Here is a 14,152-nt window from a genome sequence, read left to right as displayed (position 1 = left end):
TCTCCTCCAGCTGAGCAACGTCTGCACTCACCCAACACTGATGTTGGGAGCTCCTCTGGGAGGAATCCATCAAGAGACTCAGGCAAACAACCATTTGGACCTTACCTGGTACATTACACTAGAGAGCCCTGGTAAAGGCCAAGCTACCTTGATAAAATGTTAATTCAACAAACAAGGGAGGCTGAGACAGGAGGACTGCTTGAACCCCATCTAAAAAAAATAAGCCAGGTGCGGTTGTCCATGCCTTCAATCCTAGCTCTTAGGAAGCAAAGGCCAGCACATCTTTGTGAGTTCAAGATCAGCCTGGTCCACATACCAAGTTCTAGGTCAGTCAGTCAGGGTGACATAGTGAAATACTGCCAAAAAAAAAAAAAAAAAAAAGCAGGCTGGAGAAATGGCTCAGCAGTTAACAGTGTTAGCTGTTCTTCCAGAGGACCCAGGTTCAAGGCAGCTCACAACTGTCTATAACTCCAGTTCCAGGGGACCAAACATCATGCAGGTAAAACACCAACACACATTAAAAAAAAAAAAAGCCAACAATTAACTCTATGAGGTGTGAATCTTTTCTACCCTGGGGAGAGCCCCGGGTAGGCTGAGTGGACCAAATCTAAACAGTCTCTCTGCATTTCTGAAATTAGAAGCAAATGAGTTTGCCTGATGAATTCTCTACTCGTTCTAAGGGACTCACTTTGAGCTCAGGCCTCTTCCTCTTCACAGACCACCCTCTTTGTAATCTATATTTTGGCTAAGAATCCTGAAGCTCTGGAAGGAATGAAGAGATGAGACTTCTGGGGAAATCGACATTCCTTGTTTCTTCAAAGCTTGCTTATGAGTTGTTCTTGATGACTCACATCTCCAGAGCACTCAGAGAGGCTGAGGCAGGAGGATGGCTGAGTTCTAGGGCAGGCAAGGACACATAGTAGTAAATCCCTGTCTCAAAAGGAGAGGGGCAATGCCTGAAGAGTTAACGACCTAAAAGCCTCAGTTCAACACCAATCACCTTGAGTATTTACGACTTTGAGACTGAGGGAGTAAAGATCTGCAGATGGATCTCCCACCCAAAAAAGTTCCCTTGTCTGCCCTAGAAAGCCCAAGTCCCCCGCATCTCGAGAGAGACCGCTGCCCTTCGTTGTTCTAATTAAAGGACAATCTGCTTCTGCCGAGGTAGATCTCTTTATTTACACATCACCTGGGTCCCGTAGGGAGCTAACAATACTGATACCTATTCCTTTCCCCGTATTCTGCAAGATCTAGATCTGAAAGATGTTGGCAGAAAGGCTGCAATCATGAACTATAACTGCGGCCTATAGACAGGGTGTGAGGTGCCGACGCAAGCGCGCACACACAGCCCTCTGGGGCAGTTCATCAGCACCTACCTCCAACGACTACATTTCCACACTCTGATCCCTGGCAGCTGACAAAATGTCCAAGTTTTCATTGTCCAACACTGCAAACGCACTTACGACCACACAAGGAAATTGGGAAGCCCTCTACTAGGCCGCCTCTAGGGCAGGCGCACACACTACTCTTTCCAAACAAAAACACGCTGACATCTGTGAGGGGAAAGAAAGGCGCCAACTCCCGGATGTTGGCACGCTCCGCTGCCAGCGCCTGTTTCTCAGTGTGTTTACTTGCTCTCCCTTTCCTCTTCCTCCCCTCTAAGGATGGCGCAGGAAAGGGAGCTGAGGAGGATGAACACCCCACCCCCTCATCCATTTTTGAACAACAAAAAGAGAGAGAAAGAGGGAGGAAAAAGTCTTAGTGCTGGGGACCTTACCGGACTCCTAAAGCCAAACGTATCTACAGGTTTTAATCCGCCATTAGCATTTAAATCTTGAAAGGACAGGAGTAAATGGGGGGGGGGGCGGCAATGGAAAGTAACCCCACACACAAAAGAAAAGTTGTTGGGTTTCTTCTCAGTCGGCCAGGCAGAAGCAATCTTCCTGGCTGACAGCCAGAAGTGCGTCACAGTCAGGAGTCTGCTTTCTTTAAAGGAACAGAGTGCTTCCGTGCGGTCTGGGAGCGACAGCGAAGCCAAGAGCTCTGGGGGAGGGGGCACGCCTGCCAGTCCCCTAAAAACAGAGCAGAACGCGAGGGGGCAGGGCGCGCTCCAGCAGGGACCTTTGCTGAAGGGACAGCGCGCGCAGCAAGGGCCGGCCGGCCGTGGCGTAAACACACAAAGCGCACCCGCCGCGGCCGGCCTCACCAACCTGAGATGGCCGGGACACTCCCCCTTCGCTGCTTTCCAGCAGGGCTTAAGGTAGCAGTGGTGGCCTGTCCACCTCTGTGACCGGCCCTGTCGGGCAGGCCCAGAGCCGCCGAACCTAAGGCCAGCCCCTGGCGGGAAACGGGCCCTGCGCAGAAGCCTGAGAGCCGACCGCCCGGAGCCGCACAGAGCAGGCCTTTAACAGGGCAGCTTCCTGCGGCGCCTGCGGCAGGGGGCGTGTCTGCAGCGCACAGCCGCCAGCCCGCCCGCCCGCTCTGCAGCACACAAAGCGCAGGCCTCCTTCCTCCAGCCTGCCGGGGACTTGGCCACCCTAGCCCATTCCCTGCGAGAAATCTCGTCAGACCGTACCTTCTATGTAGCAAGGCCAGGATGTCATACTGTGCCCGCTCCTCCCACTCAGCCACCCAAACAAGCAACAAGACAGATTCTGGCTGCTGCGAAACGCAGGCCTGCGCTGTCCTGTCCTGGCGGCTGCACTATTGTTGACTGGAATGGCCGCCAGAATCCCAGTAGAGCTACCAGAACCTAATCCCCTGTTCCTCTGGGCATTTATGGGGAGGGGCTGAGGGACCAAGGTACAGTTCTGAGTATGACAGGCACTGGCTGGAGCCCTCAACAGACACAGGCAGAGGGGTTCATCCCCCAGTCTGCTGCAACTACATGATTAAAAGAAACAATGTCTGACTCAGACAAAACCACGAAGGCGCTTTCACCCACTGGACAGCCAAAACTGCCGAGGAAGCCTACCAGATAGTTAAACGGAATCCCCTCATTTTACAACTAGAAACATTTATTGAACTATGTGCAAAGGAATTGCTTTTAAGGATTGTTGAGAATACCCATGCAAGAATGATATCCAACATCTGAGGTAGGGTTATAATTCCATAGGCCAGAAATGACTAAAACTTTTGCTCAAAGACGGTACATGCCAACTCACATAAAAGATGCGAAAAAAACTAACCAGTTTAGAGTAAGATTAGAAACTGAAGTGATATTTTAATCTCAAGGCACCAAAGCAAATTTTTCCTCTGGGGAAAGGGAGAAGGCAGAAAGGAACAGATACCAAGGGTGAGGTGGGGTCAGAATGGAAAATCCTCCACTTCACAGAATCACACAAAGGACTTCGAGTGATTTTAACAGAGAGCTGTGGTGTGAGCCAGATTACCTGGAAACGGTTCTCTAGCAGCACTGGGAGTTAGAAAGCTACCCCAGTTAGTAAGAAGGGTACTGAGGACACAGATGGTAGAGTAAAACAGAATAATGAAAAGGGGAATAAGAAGGATTGAAGAGAGAGAGGCTGAGGCTGACAGAAAGCAGGAAGGAGACCCAGACCCACCATGGTGGTGCATGTTTATAATCCCAGCAATACAGAGGGTGAGGCAGAAGGCAAGGGCAAGGCCAGTTTGGTCCACTACTAGAGCTCCGGGCCAGCCAGGGCAACATAGTAAAATGCAAACAAAACAAAACTAGCAGGAGGAACTGTAGTGGGAGAAGAAACAGACGGGGCGCTATGTGAATCAGATGCGAGGATGCCATGAGGCAGACAGCAGCCGTGTTTACTGAGTGCATACTAACGAGCCCAAGCTGTTCTACTGACCTAATGAGCACCATCTCATCAGGCTTCACCACCTCTCTATGAAGCAGGTGGATTACAGCTCATGCAGAGAGACTGTCTCCACACATCATCATCATCGCTACATAACCCTGACAAGCCGTCTCTGAGCTTCAGATTCCTGTGAAGAACAAGTTGGAGCCTCCTTTGCATTAAGGTCCGATTACTGACTCAGTAATATCAGTAAGGTTGCTCACACACTGACTTTGAGATGCTTCACATAGGCTGGTTCCTGTCACCACAGTGTCCTGGCACATGTCACCAGTGTGGAAGAAGTTGGAGAAGATGTTCCTCCTGCAACAGGAGAGGGTGCCTTTTCCCCACCAGCCCACCTCTTGACTTTTACCTTATAAGGGACACCTCAAGTCTCAATCCGCCCAAGAGTCAACAGTTAACAGTACTAGACTATTGGGAACAATATCACTTGGGAACTTCCTATACTATGTTTTTATGTTTGGATTTTTTTGGTTTTTTTTCTAATTTTTCAAGACAGAGTTTGTCTGTGTAGCCCTGGCTGTCCTGGAACTTGCTCTATAGACCAGGCTGGCCTCTAACTCAAAAGATCTGCCTGCCTCTGCCTCAAGTGCTAGGATTAAAGGTGTGCACCACCAAAGCCCGGCTGGATTTATTTTTAAGAGCCAAGTACAAGAAGGCAAGATGGCTCAGAAGGTATGCCTGACCTGAGGTGAAGTCCTGGAACCTACGTGGTAGAAGAAAACTGACTCCCAAGGGCTGTTCTCTGACACACACAAACACACGTTTTAAAAATACTTAAACACTGTAATAACCACATACACAGATCAAAAAAAAATCTTAGATGTATTTGTACATAAGTCCTATGTTCCATCTAGAAAGCCAGCTTCTTCCTAATGATCAGCCATAGTCTCTAGCTTACACAGCTCATTAAATCTGTTCCACTGAACTACATGTGTATGGCAACCTTCCAACACAACCTCTAGCCACCAAGAAAATGTCTGTGCTAGGTAGAGGAGATGAGGTGGGTCAGATATATACCTACCACTGCAGAGACATTGCTTTCCCCAGGCCTTCCTCACCATCCCTTTGTGCTCTGTACTTAGCAACTGCTATTAGTAGAAAGAAAGGCTCATACTCAAAGGACTATCACAAATACAAATTCTTACATTTCAGAGACAAGAAAGTGACAAAAAATAACTTAAAAGACTGGCATAATCAACACTCCAGAAATTGTAAGGGGTAAAAATAAAAGGCCTGCTAAAACTCCCCTCCCTATCTCTGCAGTCCTATTTGGAACTATCAGTCCTGAAACCTCACACCTAAGACAGAACTGACACTGTACCTCCCATCTTGCTCCCACTCTAAACACAAGGTGACTGGTTCTAGGTGGCCAGCCTTAGAAGGTTTGAAGTCTCCTCTGGAGTTTCTATACCAAGTCCTTAAACTTTTTTTGTTTTTATTCATTATTTCTTTTATTTCTCTTTATTATTATTAATATTATTATTATTTGCTTTTGCTGTGGTCACTATCATTGGCAAAATCCTTTCTCCACCTTTCCTGGACTTGGGGCTCCTGGCTTTAAGTTTCCACTCAGGCTGAAGGTGCCAGAGCTGCTTGAGATGTGAGATATGGCCTTGAACTCTGTCTGGGAACACGGTGAGGAGGCAGAAGAAATCATTCTTGGTTTTAAAAAATTAAAAAAAAAAAACCAAAACTCCACAATCTATAGGTCATTCTTTACTCCATCAGTGATCAAACTGCCCAGAAGAAAAACTGGAAGGAAGACAAACAGGCCAGTGGGCACTGGGCCATCTCATAGGGTAAGTGAGGAGAGTCGGCATCCCAAGGCTTCTTCCAGCCATGGTAGCTATCTAGGGGAAGGAAGGAGTGGGCTTTAAAAAAAACATAAAAGAAAAATAAATAAAAAGAAAAGATAGAGAGCTCAGTGCCTTGAGAAAAACACTGTTCCAACTCCAGGGCCACCTGCAGACCCTACCCGGGCCAGCTCCCACCAGCACCTCCTCATCCAGCAGGTGAATAATTAAAAAAAAAAAATCAAAACAAGGCCCTAAATAAAACAAAACCAGAAGGAAAAGACCTGGAGGAATAGAGGAAGAAGGAGAGAGAAGGAGGGCAGAAAGAAGGCAGGTCTCTGAATGTATAACTCCCTGGAGGAATGGAGGAAGGAGGAGAGAGGAGGGCAGAAAGAAGGCGTCCACTGCCTCTTGACGCTAGCTTGTCACATAGTGTCTGGTGGATGGCTGCCCATACACCCTGAGGAGATCCTGGTGGCCAGGTTGCTGGGAAGCGTTGAGACAGAATCAGGTGTTCTAAACGGTCTGGTAATATTCCACCTTCCAGTGCAGACAGGAGGCTACAGCATTTCGGTATTCATTTTCTTATTCTTGTTTAGAATGTCAGTGTTAAGTTTTACAGTTTAAACAAGTGACAGGAAGAGGCTGTTATAACTCAGTGGTTGAACACTGTCTAGCGTATATGAAGCTTTTGGTTTCAGCAATGAAAAAAAATTAAAGACATAAAGAAAGTAATTCCCCTAAGAAAGTCTAAAACTGGGGTGATTCTAACACCAGGCATTCAATATAGTGGCATCCCAACTGTGTTTTATAAATAAAGACTGCCTGAAGATCTGAGAGTGAAACAGTACCGCTAGTCAGCCTTACAGACCAGGTCATGGTAACACCGCCTTTAATCCCACTGGCCACACTAGTTGCCATAGAAACTGGGTGGTGCACACTTCTAACCCCAGCCTGGAAAGGACTATAAAATGGGAGGAAACAGCTCTCAATCATGCAGTCTGATTCTGAGATTCCTGGAGGAAGGATCACCATTTTTGGACTGAGGTTGAGGTTAGAGCTTCAGGTTGAACCCCAATATCTGAACCTGAGCTTTTACTAATCGTGCTTCAATTCAAGGCCTCTATTACCTGGCTCCAGTTTTACCTCCTAGTCGTTTAGGCCTTCATAGGTTACAGACTTTTCTGAAAATGGGAAGGGCTGTCTTAGAAGAGTGGCTCTAGGGACAGACACAACTGGTCTCTAGATCCAAAGTGTTGGCTCTAACACTTACTAGCTAGGTGACCTTATGCAAGTTATTTAATCCTTCTAATTCTCAGATTCATTTTCTCTAAAATAGAGGTATCTACCTCGTTGAGTTAATGTGAGGATTTCATACAGTGCCTGGTACTATGAATTACAGTAACAGCAGAAACAACAATGACGGTCTGGTATTTACTATGCCCAGATATCAAGTGGCAGAGTAAAGACCAGAAGATACTGCATATGGTTGTCTGAAGTTCAGGACTTGGGTGACTTGTTTACATGAGCTAGTCTTTCAAGTAGGGCACTGGCTACCATGCCCCCATTGCTCTAGACAAGACAGTCATGAATAAAAAAAAAGTTAGTACATTCTTGCCAGGCGGTGGTGGTGCACACCTCTAATCCCAGCACTCAGGAGGCAGGGGCAAATGGATCTCTGTGAGTTCGAAGCCAGCCTGGTCTACAAAGCTAGTTCCAGGACAGTCAGAACTGATGCATAAAGAGACCCTATCTGGGGAATGGGGGAGAAGAGCTAGTACATTCTCATAGCTCATAGGAACCTTGTACAATCTTCTCATAATCATCTCTTTAAATCAAAACGATCATAGAGCTTTAAAAGTAGTAACTGAAGGGCTGGAGAGATGGCTTGGTGGTTAACACCACTGACTGCTCTTCTAGAGGACCTAGGTTCAGTTCCCAGCACCCACATAGCAGCAGCTCACACCATAGAACTCCAGTTCTGGGGAAATTGATGCCCTCTTCTGGCATCTACAGGTGCCAGGCAGACACAATACACAAACATATATGCAGGCAAAATTACCTAGACACATAAAATAAATGTTGGTTTTTTGGGGGTTTTTTTTGTTTTTTTTTTTTTGTTTTTTTTTTGTTTTTTTTTTTTTTTAGTAATCACAGTCAGGTATAGTGGCACACACTCCTTTAATCCCAGCACTCAGTATGCAGAGACAGGCATCTTTCTTTTTGACTTCAAGGCCATCTTGGTCTATATGGAGAGTTCCTTCCAGGCCATACAGAGATATATAATGAGACTCTGTCTCAAAAACAAAACAAACAAAAACATAAGCATTTTGTGTTTCTGACTGAGAATGCTAGAACTTTATAGACATTAAAATAGCAAAATTCAGCCAAGAATAGTGGCACACACCTTTAATCCCTGCACTCAGGAGGGAGAGGTGATGAATCCCTGTGAGTTTGAAGCTAGCCTGATCTACATAGTGAGTTCTAGGACAACCAGAGCTACACAGTGAAACCCTGTCTTGAAAACAAACAAAAATAGCAAAACATATCAGAAGCAACAAGCACTGAAGAAAAGCCTTCCACTAGAGAGCTGCTGGCGGTGCCTCAGGATGGGAAGGGGAAGCTGAGAGGAAAGGCAGCCAAGCAGAGGCCCGACTCCGGCTCATCTACCAGCACCCTGCTCTCCCTCTCCAGAGGGCCGTGGCTGGTTAATAAGTCACTGCAGGGAAGACTGAAGCCTCCTGGGAGAAGAAGCACAGGACAAAGTGACACCCAGAGAGGACTAATCAGCAGGTCCAAGAGGTCAGACTCAGTTCTCCCCCACGGCCTTTCTACAAAACTCCAGGAACCTGTTTGCCCTGTTTCAGCGCCCGCCACAGAGTAGTAAAATGCTGTGTTTCCCTACAGGCAATATAGCTGGTACAGTATAGTATATTTGCTTATAAACACAGAATTACGAAAAGAGCAAAAGAAGACAATCAGCAGGAATTTGACTGAACTCCCAGACACAGCCTCCAGTCCACAGCGGCAGAAAGCATGCTGTCTTTGTTGTTGCAAGTCCCTGGAGGTAAGTGCTAGACTTCCTATGTTGCATCCCTCACTTAGGTCTCTATAACAAAGGGATTAGACTAGAACCTATCTAAAATACTCTTCCAGGGCTGGAGAGATGGCTCAGCAGTTAAGAGCACTGCCTGCTCTCCAAAAGGTCCTGAGTTCAATTCCCAGCAACCACAACAGATGGTGGCTCACAACCGTCTGTAATGAGATCTGGTGCCCTCCTCTGGCCTGCAGGCATACATGCAGTCAGAATACTGAGAATACTGTACACATAATAAATAAATCTAAAAAAAAAAAGAAACATTTTTTAAAAAATAAAAAAAATACTCTTCCATTCCCCCAAATTCCCATGATTCAATTAGAAGGATAACATACCATCAACCACCAATCTTGCCACAGAACTAGTTTTCTAAGAATCAAAGTATCATTGGTTAGAGATTTTTTTATAACTCTCCCAGAAACAGGCACTGCTGTTTGTCACCATGCGGGATCCCATGCCTACAAGGGTTGCTATGTACAAGCAGGTTCCATCAATCCTGATACAAAGTGGTCCCTGGAAACAAGGAGCACCAATTTAGCTGGGCACATATAGGTGCCTGAACTATAGGTGAGGCTTGAAAATACTTCAAAAACTTAAGCAAGACTATTCTCACATCTCAATTAATCCCTTGCAAAAGAACCCTACCATTCCAATCTTATATACTAGGAACTTGATATTCAGTAAGGAAACCCTTGTCCTTCAAGAATAACAGTCAAGGTTACGGAGCCAGGACTTAACCTCGAGTTGTCTAATCTCTGCTTTCCACATCTCAAGTCTAGCCTGAGTCTTTCAGATCAGTACAGGCTTCTGTGTATTCTACAGCATCTTGGCATTCCCCGTTTATGTTTCTACCACATGAAACACGCTCATAAAGATGGCAGTGAAGATGTCATTTTCCCCATCCTTAAAGGTGCTAAATAAACTGGATGTGTAAGCTCAGCATTTAGGAGGCAGAGGCTGGTGGATCTCTGTGAGTTCGTGGCCAGCCTGGTCTGCATAGTCAGTTTCTGGCCAGCCAGAATTACACAATAAGACCTTGTCTCAAAAAAATAAATAAAAAATAAAAGGTGGGGGGCTGAACAGATAGCTCAGTGGTTAAGAGCTCTTCCAGAGGACCCAGGTTCAATTCCCAGAACCAACAATGGCAGCTCACACCTGTCTGTAACTCCTGTTCCAGAGGATCTGACATACATGAAAGCAAAATATCAATGTACACTAAATAAATGAATGTCAAATAATTAACCTGTAAGAGAAGAAAATTATAAAACTTTATACAAGCAGTTTCCACAATAACTGAAATTTCCCCTTTTAGTTAGAGCTAAGCCTTTTTGTTTAGACAGAATTCCTTCAAAATATATGTTGCAGCCGGGCGGTGGTGGCGCACGCCTTTAATCCCAGCACTCGGGAGGCAGAGGCAGGCAGATCTCTGTGAGTTCGAGACCAGCCTGGTCTACAGAGCTAGTTCCAGGACAGGCTCCAAAACTATAGAGAAACCCTGTCTCAAAAACAAACAAACAAACAAACAAACAAAAAATATATATATATATGTTGCTTAGACTGAAGAGATAGCTCAGTCATTAAAAGCTAGCTTCACAACCAAAACGACAAAGTTATATGTTGCTTTTTTTTTTAGGACAATACAAGAAATGTAACCAGGGATATTAAACTATAAACATGAAAGAAACAATTCTATTTACTGTGGTAGAGATTTTAAAAATACCATGAAATAAAAACCGCATCTGAGTTGGATATGGTGGTACACACCTTTAATCCCGACACTTGCGAGGCAGAGGCAGGTGGAGCCGAGCCTGGTCTACAAGGTAAGTTCCAGGACAGAGGAAGGAAGGGAGGGAGGGAGGGAGGGAAGGAGGGAGGGAGCGAGCAACCAAGCACACCTGTAGACATATCTGAGGTCAAAGGACACAGGCTTCAAGGAGGCTGTAAGGAGTGGGAAAGTAATGGCCAGGTTACAGGTTAGAAGGCTAAGAGGAGGGAGGTGTAAAAGCCTCCTGGAAGAACGCATACTAAGGGGGCTTTTAATTATTTTATTTTTATATTTTTTACTTTAAGGGAACATGGGGCATGGAAATCAGAGCGCAACTTTCAGTAAGTCAGTTCTCTCCTTCTACTCTACGTATGGTCTTGATGGCGAGCACTGGCGGTGGTTTAAATAACACTGCCCCTGTAGGTCATCAGGGAGTGGCACTATTTGAGAAAGATTATAAGGTGGGGCTTTGCTGCAGAAAGTGTATCACTGGCTGGAGGTGGGCTGGAGATTTCAAAGCACATAAGCAATCCAGTATGCTCCTTCATTCTCTCTCTCTCTCCCCTTCTCCCGCCCCCCCCCCCTTATCTGCAGATCAGGATGTAACTTTCAGCTACTGCTCCAGCATGCGTACTACCAAGCTCCCACCATGATAATACAATAACCTCAGAAACAGTAAGCAAACCCCAAAATAAATACCTCCTTTTCTAAGAGTGTCTTCACAGCACTAGGACAGTGACTATGACACCCTTCACCCACACAGCTATCTGGCCAGTTCCTACACAGGCTTTTGAAAAGGGACTGACACAACTGTGAGCCAGAGTCAGGAACAGGCAGAAGCTGAACAAGTAGAGACTAGACTGTGCAACAGGTAGCCAAGGCTGACCTTGAATTCCTGATCCCCTGCCTCAGCCTCTTCAGTGCTAGAATTTCAGATGTACGCCACCATACTGAGGTATTTCTCCAGTGCTCTTTGCATGTAGAGTTGTGCAAGGGTGGGAACTAAAAGTCCTCTAAGATTCTTGTACCGATTAAGATTTCAGAACGGGAGAACAGAAGATGCTGGTTTGGGGTAAGCGTGGGAGACTAAGTAAGTCAGGATGGGCTGAACTGTTAGGGAAAGTTTCAACTAGAACTAGCTTCAAAGCTGTATAAGTAAAAGTATATTAACAGGATGAGTACAGTTTTGCCAAAATAGCTAAAGAAACAGCTGTGCACACTACATTTCGTAGTGATGTTTTCTAAGACAAGGTAAGTCCAACCAGATCACTTAAGGAATTGAGAGACAATCATCCCTGCAGGTGATGAGAGATAATCAAGGTTTTTAGAACCATGTGGGGCTCCATGATATTTTAGGGTCCTAACTATATGAAGTGGAAAAGAAACAGAGGGCATAATTCTGGGTCTGGTGGTGCATGCTTATAATCTTAGTACTAAGGAGACTAAGAAAAGTGGATTGCTTACAGTTTGAGGCTAGCCTGGGTTACACAGTGAGTTTTAGGCCAGCTTGGACTACAGAATGAGATCCTGTCTCAAACAAAAGAAAGAAAAGGAAAAAAAAAAGCTTCACTAGCTCTGAACATAAGCTCTAGAGTTAAAGTAGCCTAAATCAAGCTGTGGCCATATAACTTACTAGTTATGCAACTATGAACAAATGATTTAGCCTGCTGTGCTCTCATTTTCCCCATCTATAAATGCAAATAATAGTTCTTTCTTGTGCTTTAAGGGGTTAACAAGATAATAATATTAAATGCCTAACACAACTCTCAGTGCAGAGATAAATGCTATCTGCTATTAAGAGGCTGGAGGTTCATTAGCGGAAAATGAACGTGTCTATACTCTATAAGGTATTTAGAAAAATTAGCCTCTTCATTTGTCATGAAAATTATTTCAATACTATAATATTGCAATTCTTTATTTGAAAGAAATGCCATAAAACATTTAAATGATGAGCCACAGACCTTCAGTTGAATTTACTTTCACTTTTTAGCATGTTAAATACACATTTAATTTTAAATTCATCAGTTAATGGCTGTTTATAAAGTCAAGCACTATCACATGATAGGCTTTAAGTGTGTTGTGAACTGCAGTGTAAGTATAGCACACTGCTGAATTCTCTTAAGGTGCATAGCAAATGTATAGTCACAGGAGGTTTTGTAATGTATACATTTTTTTAAAATATTTATTTACTTACTTATTTATTATACAATATTCTGTCTGTGTGCATGTCTGCAGGCCAGAAGAGGGCACCAGACCTCTTTACAGATGGTTGTGAGCCACCATGTGGTTGCTGGGAATTGAACTCAGGACCTTTGGAAGAGCAGGCAATGCTCTTAACCGCTGAGCCATCTCTCCAGCCTCAATGTATACATTTTTTAAAAAAATAATTTATTTTGATTTTATGTATGTCAGTATTTTGCCTGCATGTATGTCTGTATAAGGGTATTCAATCCCCTGGAACTGGAGCTACAGACAGTTGTGAGCTGCCATGTGGGTGCTGGGACTTGAACCTGGGTCCTCTGGAAGAGCCAGTGCTCTTGACCGCTGAGCCATCTCTCCAACCCTGTAATGTATACATTTCTAATTTATTATTCCTAACCTGTTATGTTTGCAGAGGGACAAGAATATTTTTCTTTTACTTTCTTTCCTTCTTTTTTTTTTTTTTTTTTTTTTTTGGATTTTCGAGACAGGGTTTCTCCGTAGCTTTTTGGTTCCTGTCCTGGAACTAGCTCTTCTAGACCAGGCTGGCCTCAAACTCACAGAGATCTGCCTGCCTCTGCCTCCCAAGTGCTGGGATTAAAGGTATGCGCCACCACCGCCCGGCTGAAAAGAATTTTTCTAATGCTCTGTAAAATTATGTTAACTTCAACAAGTAGGTATTCTAAATAAACTTTCTAAAAGCAAGAAACATAAAGACTTCCTTAATAACAAAAGGTTTCAAACTATTTTTTGAGCACGTCCATTTACATCTTGCCATTACTCCCTAAATAACACAGTATTATAAATATTTACATAGCATTCACATTATACTGAGCATTGCAGGCCATCTAGAGATGATTTAAAGTGTCTAGAACAATATGCACAATTATATACAAATATACTTGACCAGTCACATTACAATGTTTTGTTGTTGTTCTTTCATTTGTTTTTAGTTTTCAAAATAGTTTTTCTGTGTAGCTTTGGCTGTCCTGGAACTCCTTCTATAGACCAGGCTGGCCTCAAACTCACAGAGATCCACCTGCCTCTGCCTCTGGAGTACTGGGATTAAAGGCATGCGCCACCACTGACCAGCTTTCTTTCTTTTTCTATTTTTTTAAATTAAATGAAGTAATTTTTCTTTGTTTGTTTTTAAAGATTTATTTATTTATTACATAGTGTTCTGCCTGCATGTATCCCTGCAGGCCAGAAGAGGGCACCAAATCTCATTAAGGATGGTTGTGAGCACACGTGGTTGCTGGGAATTGAACTCAGGACGTTTGGAAAAGCAGGCAAAGCTCTTAACCACTGAGCCATCTCTCCAGCCCCAAATGAAGTAATTTTTAAGTAACTTGCAGAGGAAACATTTTTTCCCTAGGAAGATATGGGTATTTTTTTAAAATTCCATATATCAAGCTATATTTTAAAAGTGAACCCACTATGCCAGGCGTGGTGACACACTGTA

The 14,152-nt window shown here is 44.3% G+C and overlaps 1 protein-coding gene across 8 annotated transcripts in view; it reads right to left on the bottom strand.

Annotated features, from left to right (window-relative positions):
• Positions 1-14,152, bottom strand: part of Numa1 (nuclear mitotic apparatus protein 1) — an 81,161-nt gene that overhangs the window by 42,929 nt on the left and 24,080 nt on the right. Inside the window, exon 1 of one of the 8 annotated variants that reach the window (XM_075971662.1) lies at positions 2,211-2,433. The exons of 3 other annotated variants lie outside the window; for them this stretch is intronic. The gene's annotated coding sequence lies outside the window, so the exon portion shown is untranslated. Of the gene's footprint in view, positions 1-1,376; positions 1,578-1,777; positions 1,959-2,210; positions 2,434-14,152 lie in introns of those variants that run through there. 4 more of the 8 variants (XM_075971658.1, XM_075971656.1, XM_075971659.1 and 1 more) reach the window with 4 other exon arrangements.

The sequence above is a fragment of the Microtus pennsylvanicus genome, chromosome 5 (assembly GCF_037038515.1).
Source record: "Microtus pennsylvanicus isolate mMicPen1 chromosome 5, mMicPen1.hap1, whole genome shotgun sequence".
NCBI classification, from domain to species: Eukaryota; Metazoa; Chordata; class Mammalia; order Rodentia; family Cricetidae; genus Microtus; species Microtus pennsylvanicus.
The sequence above is the reverse complement of the archived record's forward strand: the minus strand, read 5'-3'. Positions and strand labels throughout refer to the sequence as shown.